The sequence below is a fragment of the Oryzias latipes genome, chromosome 20 (genome assembly GCF_002234675.1).
Source record: "Oryzias latipes chromosome 20, ASM223467v1".
NCBI lineage: Eukaryota > Metazoa > Chordata > Actinopteri > Beloniformes > Adrianichthyidae > Oryzias > Oryzias latipes.
This window is the reverse complement of record NC_019878.2, coordinates 20,895,930-20,911,237: the sequence shown is the minus strand read 5'-3', so window position 1 is coordinate 20,911,237 and position 15,308 is coordinate 20,895,930. Positions and strand designations below refer to the sequence as shown.

Here is a 15,308-nt window from a genome sequence, read left to right as displayed (position 1 = left end):
GGGTGGGAGTCAAGAAAAGTAGAAAGAGAGGGGTCAGCTGTGCTTCTTTTGTGTTTGTTTCCACTCCATCCGTGTCAAAAGGCAGGACAGATGTGAGCATGCTTCTCGCGTGATTCGCACACCTTTAAGTCCTTCCCAGAGAGAGGAGGGAGAGGAACAATGGTGCCACACTTTCACCTGCACAGAGATGTGGAGACCATCTCAGAAGAAAATGATTCACCGTCTGATCTCCCGGCCTCCAGACGTCTGAAACGTCAGCGTCTGTGCAAAACGCTGGGGTGTCTTTACGGGCCGGTTCCCCGTCGCGTCTCCTCTAATGCTGTTTGCCACTGGGAGGAAAAGACCGCGGTATGAGTGTACACTTCTTGTACATCCCTTGCTAAAAATTGAAAAGAATAGTCATGAGACATGTGATTCCACTTCCCCTGAGTGCAAATAAACAAGTTCAGTGAGGTTAATGGTGTGTTATAGTGAGAGAACACTGAGCAGAAGTGACTGACCAGAGGGGGAGGCCCCTGAACAGACTGTATGATTTCTAAATGGCAAGTTATAAATGAACACCCAGAGCATATGCATAAAGAACACGGGCAACTTCCCCTATAGCCATGACTCAGAGTGAAGACGAATAAAACAGATTAAGCGCAGCAGAATTTTTCAATACCTAAATGGCTGTGCATTTTCCACAGTCATCAACGGCCTCTTCTTTCTCTGGAATGAGATAAAAAAAAAACACGTCTTGGGTTTACAAGTGTGACAGATCACTGAACATTGGGTAACTGACGACAGATCAAATATAGACAATAACAGTTTAAATGACGAAAGAAAGAAAAACGAGGGTTTCTGAGTTTTTAGATGTCAAACTCCACTCGCAGGAGGAAAGGAAGCGGGCACAAGCGTGAAAATCCGCCAGAGTGCGCCCGAATTTAAAGTCAAAACATCAAAAGATGTGCGATCTCTGCTGCAACTATCAGTGATCAGAGAGCGCGGTGCATTTACATGACCTGCTGAGCCCTAAAGGCGCAAAATAAAATTAAAATTGAAAATAACTTTGTTCATTGGATATGAATCAAGTTTGTTAGGATTTGTCTCAAGGACAAACGTTTTGTTCTGTTAGAACGCCACCAGGCGGACACTTCACTCGCGAAGGGTTAGATGACATTTTCACGGGAAACTGTCCTGAAAATAAATCTTGCAGCAGTTTACTGAAATCCACTGCAGCTTTCAGTTTAAAAACAGTCACATCATTAAAAGCATAAGAAAAAGCCTGAAATGGGAGCTTTAGTTCATTAACACACACAGCTGTAAAAATAGTCAACACAAAAAACTAAAAAAAAAAACCAGGTGATGTCTCAATTAGTCAATTCTAGGTCTTAAAAAAAACCCAACACGTTTGTGTGTCAATGTGGTAAATTTTTCTTTCCACAGTGAGTAAACACGTTCACACGTTCTACAATTTACCAAAGCAGACACAACTAAAGCTGTAAAGAATCTACATGAACCTCACAATTTATCATATATTTGATTTGGTATCTTCTTTTTTTTTCACAGATCTACAAGTACGGTCAAACTGTTGCTTTCTTAACATCAGACATGATTTTTTTTTTCTTCTTTGTGTCCCTACTGAATCATTATGTCTTCTGTTGATTGACGTTGAGAGCAGCTTGTTAACATTTTTCTGTTTGTTTTCTGGAGGCAACGACTGAAAAACTTGTTATCATGGGATAACAACAACTGTTTTCTCCAGATAACGGAATAAAATTATGGCTCATGGGATCACTGACCTGCAGTCGTCTGCGCAGCTGAAGCCGTGCCAATCGTCTCAAATGACATTTGCTGGCTAGAAAAATGGTTTTTGACCAAATAATTAAAGACATTTTTTGCCTGAGTAAGTCCACGACAGAAGGAATCCACAACTAACAAAATGCTAACAAAAACAACAAAAATGATTTTCCTGAGATCAACCCTTAAAGACCAACTTTGATATAAAATTGTGTTTTTAACAAGTTCTAGCATTTCTCTGATGATTCTGATTGCACCTCTGAGTATGTCTTTATTCAAGCTGTGAATCAGAAGCAAACGAAAGAAAAAAAGAAGTTTGAGAGAAGATCTTATTTGTGATGTAGAAAAACCGATGGGTGTGGGGGGGGGGGGGGGGGGGGGGGGGGGCACGAGCTTCCTGCTCCGCTCTATTCTGATTGCAGACAGACACAAGTAGTTTTCTTGCTTGCACTGGTCTGTTATTGCTGATTTCACATTTGAGTTGTGCGAGTTTTTTATACGGTTTGACTGAGGTGCTGATTGTGATGTTTTTTGATCGCCCTTTGGATGTGTTCTGTTACTGCTCTGATGTATAGTAATGTGACCATTCCTTTGTTTTCTGTCTTCTTTGTCTGTTTCTTCTTCTATGTTTCCTTGTATTTCCTCTGCTCCACCTATTTTTGTCCCTTTTTATGGTCTATCTATCTATCTATCTATCTATCTATCTATCTATCTATCTATCTATCTATCTATCTATCTATCTATCTATCTATCTATCTATCTATCTATCTATCTATCTATCTATCTATCTATCTATCTATCTATCTATCTATCTATCTATCTATCTATCTATCTATCTATCTATTATCTTTTTTTTCTATTTGCTTTTTCTTGATTGTTTGAAAAAAACTCATCCCAAAATAACGAGTTATTACGTTAGTATCTTAACAAAACAAGCTTAAAATCATACATGTGATCTAATTTTGCAAAAATGTGGGTTAAAACCTGGGACATACATGAAAAATAATTGTGTCTTCCATTAAAAGACACCTCTGTCAGTCAAACAAGTACAGTTTTTCTCAGTCGCCTTAGTACAATTCTCAGATCAGAATTGAAGTTTGCAAATACGTGTGTGCATTTTTCAACACAGTTTGTACAAACAGCAAAACACTATGGATTTCTTGCAAAAGCCTGTAACTTGCTCAAAATCTTTAGTTCATCTCTCAAAACTAAGTCTTTATGTCATTGAACATTTCAGTGCCATCAGAATGTCAAGTCCTTGTGTCATTGTCTATGAACAAGACAGTCAAATGACTTAGTCATGTTGTCAATATAACTGTGTACTTTAGAGGGAGGTTGTGATGTAAAATATTGCTAAAGTTTTGATGACAGTTATTGTAAAATGTAAGTTACACCTTTTTTGTTTGATTGCAAGAGACTGGACAAGATTCACATTTTCACTTTTATTGTTCACATTGTAATTTGTTGACAGACCATGTCATACCAACATAGAAAAACCCACTACAAACAGTAACACAAATGGAAAAAAAGATTGATAATGTAGCAAAGAGCAGAGAATTGTACATAATCATTTGCATGGATGTACCAAAGCAATTGCAACTTGTTCAAAGAAGTGAGAAACTGCTTATATGATGAGCACAAGTGACATCATGATGTGAAGATTGAACAAATAGTTTTGGGAATTTCATTCTGATCTGAGAATTGTACTAAAGCGACTGAGAAAAACTGTATTACATTTAATGACATTCTCCAGTCAGAATTGCATATAAACTACAATCCGATTGTTTTTAAGTTAGTGTGTGTCTCTTGTATGCTTTTTGTGTATTATGGACAATAAAGTTTAAATAAATAAAATCAATCTGACAAAATCATAGTGACTGCATGAACCTTTGCATTAGCAAGAAATACTAATATAAAGTTGCATTACTAACATTCCTGAACTCTGTTATGTTTACCTTTTATGTTTTACAGATACTGCGTCTGCTCAGCTGTTTTTGAGGCTTCTGGGGACAAAAGAACAAACTGAGAAAAATAAGAACAACTTTTTGGTTAAATTTCCTTCATAGCTGCAAATTAAAATAAAAAAACTGAACCTGTTTGCACTTCTGCAGCTGACAGACTGTATATTTTAATTATCAGGAATGAAAGAGGCGGACTACGATCCTCATGATCCAGAGCCACTCCGGTCTGTTCAAACTGACAGCTGTGTTCTGCAGCCTGTTTGGCACCAAAGTCCGCCTGAAGATTTAAGATCAATTCCAGGTAGTTCGAGGTTTCTATTAAAATCTCTTATGTAACTTCACAGGCTTTTCTGCAGCCTCTGAGGCAGTGTGTCACTCTGAGAAATCCTCTTGACCCAAACAACCAGTGAAGTCCGAGCGGCTGACCGGTGCAGTGTGATTCCTGGAAAGTGCTTTTCCATGTGAGCGTGGAAACAGCAGCTGGACTCGAGGCTCCTCTTCCTCCCACGGAAGCTTTTTTTGAAAGAGGGAAGTGATGTGCTCACCTGCAACACAGCTTGAATCTGCAGATTTCTTGGCTTCAGAGAGTTTTTGGAAAGTTTCAGTGCAAAAGGAGGAAAAGCAGACGGAGGAACCATCACGCTTATTACTCGTTAAGGAGATAAGATGCAGTAATTTACAAAAATAAAAGGCATATATTCTCATCGAAGAGCACGTGAGTGTAGTGGACCGGCTCAATTACATAAAGAGATGAAATGACGAGTGGTCTATTTTAATCTAAGATTTGATGATGAGGACATGCTGAAGCTCACTGGGCCCCTATTTCTGTTCTCAGCAGACCCTCACAGACCATTAGTAGCAGAAATGTGGCACTCGAACATCACAGCTCCTGTTGATTTCTGACAAAGCTGAAATTCGGAGCTGCAGATCACAGGAAGCTGCTGCACTGAAATGCACCTTTCAAAAAAAAAGGAAAAAAAGAAAAAGGGCTGCAGCTGAGTTCCACCTCTGCATGCAGTTGTTAAAAAATTTATTTAAAAAAGGATTAGCCCTCCAAAAAACACACAGAGCATGCCCTGCAGTTCTGCTGCACGCGTTTTGCAGTGACTCCCTCAGAGGTGCCACTGGGTGAAGTTGTGGGTTCACAGAGTACAAATTTGTGAATGAAGCACCTTCCATTTATGGTGCTGCGCGAGCTGTTAGGGCCAGGAGGAATGTCATTTGAGACGAGGGTTTCCTCTCCTCAGTTTCAGCTGTCGCGTTTCCTTGTCAGTGACTTGTAAGGCGGTTGCTGTGCAACAAGTGTCTGTTAGCTGAATTTACCATGAAAAAACCCATGTAGGAAATTGACGTAAAAGCGTCTGTACTACTTTTTTTTCATTTAGAGTGTAGTTGCACATGCTCAGTGGGAAGCCGCCTCTACAGCCCAGGCTGACAGTTCCTTTTTCTGAATGAATCCCACCGTCATTACCCTCCTCAGTGGCTTCAGAGTCTTTCTGTTTACAGGTTTTTTTCTCCATCTCTGCACATTTTAGCGTTAAGCGTTGTTTTTGCCACCTGATTTTGACCATCGCTCCCTCTTTCTGAGTGATTTTCAAACTGAGAGTGTGGGCAGCTGTTGTGAGTCACGGTTTCAGGTAAAGCTCGTCCCTGCTTTACATCTGAAACTTTTTTGCACTTGTTATCACCATGAGTAAGAAAGCAACTTTCCCTCTTGCGATACAGTAAAACCAAAACAAACTATTTAAAAAAAATACCCTACAGGGACGTCTTGAGTATATTTCACATTCCTGTAAGTTAGAAGGTAAAGAAAAGAAAATACTTTAGTTTACTTTGATAAGTGTCTCTTTGTAAATTACTTTGATGGTACAAAATTACTATCAAGCATCTTTGCAAATTTTTTTCTGTGCCAACTAGACTAAAGAAGCACAATCAAAAAGAAAATGATACGCGGTTAAAGTGTACGTGGTTTCGGGAGAGTTTTCGGTCAGAAAAAGTAACTTTTGGTGGGGAATGTTGATCACTGAGAGGCTGAAAGTCTCCCGTTTCATCCTCTTAAGTGCTGTCACTCATTAAGACTGCTTCTGTCTACAGCTGTTTTTACCATGCAGCCCTGGAATTTTCCACAGTTTTGACCCTGAGCTCTCCTCTTATAGTTATGCTGTAACAGACCAAGTTTGCCGGAGGACATCCTACGATGCACCGGGCATTGTTCAACATGTTGCTCTTTAACGTTCAGGTTACACTTTTGCTGTGGAAATGATGGAAATAGGTGTAAGCTTTGGTTCTGCTGAAGCTTTTATCCAATTAAGAGGATATTTTTTCCTTAAAATGGATTTGCTTTTATATATGTTTTCTGCTTTAATTTTTGAGAGTTTGGACATTTTTATCTTTTAAAAAGCAAACATCACTTTTATTGTTATTATTTAAATTCGGTCAGCTCAGTAAGGCTCCCGTGAAACAAAGAGGCTGTAACAGTTAGTCTGTAGGTGAGAAGTTCCACCTGATCTGCTCTCAGCAGAACTGCAGCTTGCGAGGTGCGAATGAGGCTGCACGCTTCTCACCTTCGGGTGGAAAATGCAAACAATGCTGCTGGTGCTGCCGAGCCTGAGTTGAGGGTTTAGCAAACCGGCAGATGGATGAATAGAGGAGAGCAGACCGCTGGCGCTGGCGAACAAACAGAGCAGGAAAATCAAAGGACAGAGGGCGTGAACACCAGGGATGAGGTCAGACTGTCAGACACCTCCCTGAGGTGAAACATGGTGACGACAATAAAGGGCGTTTCTGGAGTGTGGCTTCATTGAGCTGAATGGAGGTGCAGCAGTTTTCAGTTTTAGCTCATCTACTTGTTTTGTGTGTCTTAAACAGAGGAATTTGGTGATTTCTGTAGGGAAATGAGACCATCGAGCTGTTTTATATTTGAGTGTTGATGCTTCACTTCACCTTATTCTCCTTTTTGACCCAGTAAAAAACAATAAAAGCATAACAAGCAGGTTTACACTAACATTTAAGCATGTTAAAAACACAAGAGCGCAAAGCAAATACTAGAAGCGCCAGCTATTTATCATTCACGTCTTTTTGTTGAACTAGGCATTTCAATTCAAATGTTGCCATCAAATTCTTCCTAATCATAAAGATTCATACCGTAGATCTTATTCTACTTGATGAGAAATAGTTCTGTCTGCCCTTAAATACTCAGTGGTCCTTCTTAAGCGTTTTTTGCAATATAAATTTAATTTTATTAATATCCATCTTTTTATTACAACTCCAGCATCTTTTCCTTTTTTGAATTTTTTTTATTATATTACACAATATTTCCACAATTAACCTAAAATTGTCAACAAAAACACTCAATTTCAATTATTAAATGGTGTACTTTCTATACTTCACAAAAATCACAAAATTTAAGATCAGTTTTTTATGTTTTGTAACAAAGATCAAATAAATAGAGAAAAAAATGTGTACATCTAAAAACGAAACAAAGAAAAGGTCAAAACAATGTGAAAAATGTCTAAAAAACAGACGAAGTGCCACAAAACTATGTTTTAAGGATTTATTCCACTATGATGCATCATAACTCTTCTTGTTTATTCTAAACCACAAATGTAAAAGCTAAAAACTTTTTGAAGCCTTCATGATAAATTTGTAATGACTAATGGGTCTCTGTCATTCCTACACATTTAATTGGAGACTCAACTCTGAGCGCAGAGACTAAAACAAAAGTGTGTCATTATAATTTAAATATGCAGTGAGATAAGTTGGCCCTGGAGTGGGAAACCCGTCATTCTTTGACAGTCTTCTTGTTTACTGGAGGCTGAGTGGGCATCCCCTGTTCATTCATTACCTGAAGACCTTCGGTGATTCTGTGAGAGACGTGAAGCGCGACGGCGCATTCCTGCAGCGCAGGAAAAACAAAAAAGGGAGTGGGAGTCCACAAAGGTTTATTTTAATGAGCTTTGTGTTTGTTTAACCTCCTTTCTGCTCTTCAACATCCAAAGCCAGCGGCTTCACATGAAAGTGAGTGAAAGAGAGAATCCGACAGCTTGACCTGGCACAGTTTGGGGTTTTTGATATCTAACAGATTTCCTGGAAATACTCAAAATGTGCTCAGGATGAGTGTTTTAAGTGAAAGGTGACCCAGGCCGGCACAGGCTTTAATGGGACTTTAAAGAACTGCTCTTCAAAAAAAAAGGGAGAGAAAAAGTCATGCTTGCAGATCCAGTTTAGTAAGCATGACTAACTTCTCAGCTGACCCCATCCAAAGGTTTCTGCTCAGCCAACACAAGAGGAAGAAGTGTTCAAGTCTCCAGTCAGACATGGAGAATGGACTGGAACAACTCCATGTCTACCAGAAGCACTCTTCATTCTGCGTTTCTGAGCAGCAAGTATGAAACAGAAACTGAGTGCTGACAGTTCTCCTGATGAGCATTCTTCAACGTCAGTTTACTTCAGATTTCCGTAAGAAACTTCAACAGAAAGAAAGCGTTGAACACCACACTTCCTATGAGTAGCCAGATGATCTAAGCTGTTTTTGTGTTTCTTCTTTGTATTTTTTGCTGCTATTTTTCTGTTTTAACCGATAAATTACTTGAAATATTTAGTACTTTCACAGGTTTCAGTAGCTGCATTGCCACTGATTATGAAATAGAGCAAATTGGATTTGGAAAAACAAATGTGCCTAATGGAAACAACAATTTTGAAAAAATTCTCATTAATCAAAAAACAGTTTCTCCACTTGGAGGAGGTGAAATTTAAGGCATTTCGAAATTGACATATTACGCAATATTGCAATGGAAACACTTTTTTCAAATTAAATGAGCCACTTGACCAAAAACCGGATGGCGCCACACTTGTTGGTAGGGACTGGCGGCCTTGGGTGCTGCACAGCGGGCTCCACAGGAGGTCCCACAGCTCATCAAAAGTTCAGCGTGTCGTGCAGAAGTGTTGGATCCACAGCTCCTCTGTAAAATCACCAACCACCGTTTCCCAAAACGGCGTCCTCCGTAGCCCGCTCCCATGTGTAAAGAGCTCTCCGCTCCATGGCCTGAGGAAGACGCAGGCGTCTCCTTTGATAGATGATGATGAGCGCTAGTGCTGAGGCAGAAATTTAAATGTTTCTGCTGTAAATCAATTATTATCAGGTATTATTCATATCAATGCTTTTGATGGATTTGTTGCATGAGATGGTTTGTGTTTATTCATATAAATATGATTTAATAGAACTAGTGTTACCGCGAAATTGTGTTTTTTCAACATTTCGATAAAGTTTTGCACACATGTGAAATGGAAACACAGCTAGTGAAGCATGATGTCAGGAACTGCTGGGGCACAACCTAAAACACGTGAGGACCAGGTTTTTAACAGAAATTGTTAGATGAAAGGCTTCAGTGCTTCATGAAGCTTCATGTGCCCATCACTAGAACTTGAACATAAACAAACTGTGAAACAAAAAAAACGTGTGACAAAGGAGAAGATCTGAGCAGGATGAAAAAGCAGACATTTATAGACACTAAGGTTGATTCCCTCAGTGAAGACAGCTGTAGGTAATTAACAAATGAAACCAGGTGAGACTGTAACCATACCTGAAGTCACTCACTTCTCCCTATAAACCCTGAAAGACCATATGGTGCAGTTCTATCCAGAGCCCTGGATTTGAATGCAATTCGGACACATCCGCACTCCTTTTTTCTTTCTTTCTAAACAGAATGCAAATATGAGCACTTTACGAAGACTATTTATAAATCAACTTTGTTCTGATGATGAAAACTTGGAGGATTTGTAAAATAAATACATTTAATACATTTGTTTTAGCTGACAAGCAATTAAAATTCAATTCATTATGGTCTATATTTGGCTATCTAGTGACATTTCCAGGGCGCTGAATTATGAAAGAGGAGATTCTGTCACCCCCCAAAAAGGGCAAACTTGCACTGAAAAAAAAACAAAACAAAAAACACAACTAAAAGTAAACATTCCTACAAAATGTATATTATTGTTTTTGGGTTTTTGCAGAGGCTTCCATCCAAAAGTCCTTATACTTTCATTTGCTTTTACTTTATGTCTTTGGTCGAACGGCCCCAGCGTGGGATTGTTAAAAGAGAAAAATGGTGTTTTTGGTGTTCCTATCATGTTCTTTTGACATTTTTCCGATGACGCAGGACATATATAAAGAAAATTAAGCTTAAAGTTCCATTTCTGAGTATTCATTTAGTAAAATCGTTATGAAACAGAAGCAGAGAAAATAAATGCAGTTGGAAGTGAGTTACCTGCTCCACTCCATTCTGATGCACACACTCGCAGACAAATAGATCCTCGTCCGAGCTGGCATCTGGCTCAAAACTGTATGGCTGGATAGCTCCGCGATTGCTCGCCATTTTTGTTGTAGTGTTAGATTGCTATTTATGTCTTTATTTTTTAGATTTCAATGAAGTTTTCTGAATCACAATAGCCTTTTCATCAATCATAACACCTAGTTTCTTAGATAAATATAACTTTTTGTCTTAAAAGAACACCTCAAGTCCCATAAAAACTGTTACATGTATCACTGTTTTATTTTCATCTCAGTGATTGAGAAAATAATTTGACCTGTGGTTGTATTTGTCTAAAATTAAGAAGTGGTTTAAATTAACAAAACTGCAAATGACTGTTAAAGAGGAAATCATTTGTGTGACGACGATGAGGCTCAAATGATTTGAAACATTTAAATTAAAGCTTTACATGCACAGCTATGGCATGTGGGACAGTTTAGATACTTTCACTTTCTGTATGGAAGTTTGGTTAAACATTTTGAACATGGTCAAGGAAAACAGTCTCTTAACTTGAAAACACAAGTGGAGCACGTAGCTGAGGGATATCAAAGAAAAAATACAACTGAACCAGATGCTATGAAAAAACTTAATTGGTAATTCAGATTTCTTCCCAAACTGTTGCCTCTCAAGATTTTCAGATTACAATTAAACACAAGCTGATGTTTTTCCAAATTCAAATTCCTTTAGAGAGCATCTAATGAGCAGAGCATTAGCTCTAGAAGTTGTGGTTAATAGTCAATCTTGTAGCAGTCACAAGGTCAAGATAAATGAACTTCACAGAAACTGCAAGTAATAGGTGACAGAAAGCGTTAGTCCTCTGCAGCTGCAAGCAGAGGAAACTCACATCTCGCATGCTTCAAGAAACCCAACCCAGAAAGCATCTGAGATATTTATTAAGATAAGTGCACAATTTTTTTCTAAAAGAAAAATATTTAAAAAGAATGTTTAAAAGTCCAGAAATGATTGCCAGTATTTATGATCAAAGTTAAAGTAAAAACCTCAAATCCACATACTTTTAAGTTTTATGACACAAAAGCATGAAATTTAAATAACTTACAGTAACAACATAATGTTTAAAAAGTTCAATCTTTTGATCAAAAGGTTTAGTTAAAGGCTAACCAAAAGGTCTACTTTGGCTTTCAGCTGAGAAACCATGACGGTTGTAACACTAGGTACTTCCCAACCACCCTGAGCACCACAGGGGCCCATACAGGATGCAAGAGCTCAGAAAAAAGCAGAAGTAGTTACAATTTTGGTTGATACAGTGCAAGAGAGTTTCTTTGACAATGAAAAAAGTGGCGCTAAAATGGGGTGAAACCGAATCCAGCATCAACTGCTTTCACATTTACGTCCTTCTCATTCACAGGCGTTTCATCGATCGTCTGGATGCAGGGGCTGTGGAGGACTGACCGGGGGGGCTCTCAGTATCTGCAAAAGATGAAACCAGAACATGTCAGCATTTGAGATGACTGAACATACTTTTGCTTTACACGCTCATAAAGAAACAGCGTGAAGCATCATTTGTGGTCAATTTAAAGTAAAAGTCAGATCACAGGTTTTTTCTGGAGTTAACCACATTTTTTTAATGCCGGAATCATATAAAAGATTTATGTTAATTGAAAAAAAAAAACAGTTTAAAAAGCAGTTTGGCAAAACTGAAATGAGTAAGTGGAATTCTTCTTGAGAACAGTCACCTCTGTGTTTTTGATATTTGAATAAAGTGATTCTTATCTGCCACAAGGCTGCATTTTCTGACTTCACAGAAGTAAGTGAAAACAAAAAACATCTTTTTTCAAAAACCAAACACCCATCTTTCCTGAATGTTGTCATTGGCTGCATTAAAATTGTGCTAATTGGATTTGAGATAATAAATTTGCCTAACGGAAACAAAATAATGTTGAAAAAACCAGCATTAATTGAAAAAACGTTTTTTGCGCTTGGAGGAGGTGGCTTTTTGCCATTCAGTACCACAGTGTTTATGTTACTTATTTTCCACTTTTTGGTAGCAGGATTTGCACTCACATCTCTACTAAACCGCACCAGAGTTCACTTGCAAGTAAATCAAAACCCCCATTTTTAGGAAAACTAGTTTTTACTCTTGTTATCTGTAGAAAAACAATAATTTTGTTGTGTTTTGAGAGTACAGTAATCCCCCGCCCATTCGCGGTTTAATATTCGCGCCCCGCCTATTCGCGGGTGGCCGCAGATGGCGTGAAGTCACAAGCGTGAGGCGAAGAACAGCGCTCATTCCGCGAATTTTGAAAAACGATTTACTCTGTACTTTACTGTAAAGTATTGTTTACGCGTTTAAGATGCCATCCAAACGCCCTGCATCATCTCCAGCCTCTGGAAATGAACCCAACGGCAGAAAAAGGTTCTGACTCTGCAGAGGCTCTAGCTCTGCATTATTCGCGGATTTTCGTTATTCGTGGGGGGTTGAGGAACGTAACCCCCGCGATTACTGTTAATTTTTTTAATGCAGTGCCACAACAGATTTAAACGATAGAAATCCAGGAAAAAGCTACAGTTTCAGATCCCACACCTGACACCAAAAAAAAAAAGACTGAAAGAAGTTCAAATCAGAGTTCACATAAGAATTACCAGGGGAAACGCGTTACTCATTCAGAAATCTGACTCTTTTGACAAATAGGTCAGAAAAGGTTTTTAAATCCATTTTTACTGGCATTATTTAATCATTTAAACATTTCTACAGAGTTAATTAAAATTATCACAACTAAGGTTGCCATTAAAAAGCGAAACCAATGAACAGAAACACCAAAGTAGCTCTGAAAATCTCAGTTCTTCCAATAATGTGCCGTCATCATTTGGCTAAACCCTTTTTGACAAGAAAAGCTAAGTGAGGTTCACCCAAAAACCCCAGAGTCTGGCTTTATAAACAGTGGTGATTCATGTTTCTTTGTAGGTTAATAGATCTTCAAGATCTAAGAGATCTATTCTTGCTCATCAAATATTCCCGCCGTCTTTTTGCAATGTGTGGGCGTCGCCACAGTCAGTAACATCACAAACGGCGCAGTGACAGCTCTTGGTATTCGAGAATGTGCTTTCCACCTGATGGTTTCACTTCTAAACAGTAAGGTGATCCAAATATGTCTGCACCTTCCAATTAAAAAGAGTTTAAAGGTTGAGTTTTTGGTAAAAACGAAACACAAGCCTCTACATTTAGCAGTCTGTTTTACTGATTTGTCCTTTATGATTCAATCAAAGAGGGCAAGAGCTGATGAATGATCTGCATAGCGTAGCTCAGTTCATTGTAAAACGGTGCACCAGTTTCTTGAAAACCCAATCATTGCTGAAACTTCTAAGATTTGAAAGCTGAAACTAAAATTCTTTGTGGTCGGACAGAGTTTCTAATAAGGTTTACGGGGTTCAAACACCCAGCCGTAAAGTTTCTGCTCCTCCTCTGCTTCCTGGCTCTTCCACGCCACGTCCCTCATGTGGAAAATTACTCAGGAATGTATGCAAAACATGTCATACATAGAGGTGTTAAGTTGCTTCACGGTGTTTGAGGGGTTAGGGTTGGGGGTTACTCAGGGAGATTATTTGCATGAAGGAAAAACCCTCAAAATTAAGTTCTTTTTCAACTTATTGGACCAAATTATGTCCAAAAAAAAAAACTTCAACACAAGCTTTGCATTGTCTCAATCTCTTCCTGTACCAGGAATTTTATTGGATATTTCTGTAAATATTTCAGAAACATTCCTCTTGCTGACAAATTTCCATGACGGCCCCATCATAAAGACTGATTTTTCAGAGCAGCTGTGGGGGCTGTAAGGGCGCCACGTGTCGGTGAGGGTGTATTTCCGGGGATCTGACAGAGTATCACAAAGAATGTGGGCGAGGTCGTCACCAATGCGACCCAACTGGCCCGGTGCCCCGCTGAGAGTCCTCTCGTGATCGCACCATATTTGTGGAGGTCTGGTATCTGAGCGCGGCTCGTCTGAGGGCCGTGAGTCATGTGGGGGAGCTCTCGTGGATGGGATGGCGCTGCACGCTTCAATCTCAACCTGGACTTTCTATTTATACATGATGAGCAGAATCCAAGCTAGCCGCGGGTACACAAGGGGCAAAAAAGGGAGAGCTGGGATGACATTTCTCACTGTGACTCGAGTCACTGTGTGGGAAATCCCGTTTCATGCGATGCTATATAAGTAAACCAGGTCAGATATTTGGTAAGAAAAGGGCTTGAAGGTAGAGACTCCTGCAATGGGTCATGCAAAAAACCCACAACAATTCACTGGAAATGACAAAATAATCACTTAGATGCAAAAAAAACACATTGAATGAAATAGAAAAAAATAAATAAATAAAAAAAAGTCTGCTGCAACAGACTACACATACTTCAAAACTGCCCTCTAAAATCGTGGATGTTTTTGCACAGCCCTTTTAATAAAAGAAACCTTTTGTGGTGCAAACGTGGGTTTGGTATCTCTGCCAGATAAGGGGATCGATTTGATTCCCATTCACAAGTCTACAATGCAATTCAACATACTTTGATTGTTCATTGCTACATCACAATTCACCTTCCATTGATTTTTTTTGTGCAAGTTTGCAAAGTTTATTTATTTATTTCTCTTTACACTGTGTTCTGCATCCTGAATAGTTGTAGACGGTTGTCAATCAGTCTCCTTCACGCAGTGTTTCCTGTACAGAATTTGTTCCCAAATCTCCATAAATCTCTGACCGTGATCTGATCTTTGTTTGTATTCTGTAACACTGGACATATTTTTACAAAAGTTTGAACTTTGGGCGTTTAAGAAAAGTATATGAAATGTTTTTTGAGTTTTTACAGTCTTAAAATATCTAGAAAAACAGAAAAAAATAAAATTGACTAATCAGCAGATTAGGTTATTTTTAAAACAGCAATAAACGAGGGAACACGGCATCTCTACTTTCCTCAGGTTTCCTGCTGTTTTAAACTAAACAAATGTAGAATCTCCATTTATAAAACTAGAAAGTCCGACTTTGAAAACTAACCAAAAGCATTTTTTTTGCCTGAACCGTTAAATTAATGAATCATTTTGGCAATAAGTCAGTCAGTCCATTAGTTGTTTCTAGAGCACTTTTCAAACAGTTTATGTATCAAATAACTTTTCAGAGGCTGCAAAATTCCACCCTAAATACTGAACCATTAAAAAAAATATTTTTATAATAACATATATATTTGCATTCACACATACATTGATAAAATGTAAACATAGACATTGTTAAAAAAAAAGTTAAAACAAGTATATTTCGAAGT

At 38.6% G+C, this 15,308-nt stretch overlaps 1 long non-coding RNA gene across 1 annotated transcript in view; it reads right to left on the bottom strand.

Moving 5' to 3' along the window:
• Positions 1 to 10,720: 10,720 nt before the first annotated feature.
• Positions 10,721 to 15,308, bottom strand: part of LOC110017292 — a 43,198-nt gene continuing 38,610 nt past the window's right edge. The window contains exon 2 of the long non-coding RNA XR_002292655.2: positions 10,721 to 11,476. This is a non-coding gene — a long non-coding RNA (uncharacterized LOC110017292). The remainder of the gene's footprint in view (positions 11,477 to 15,308) is intronic.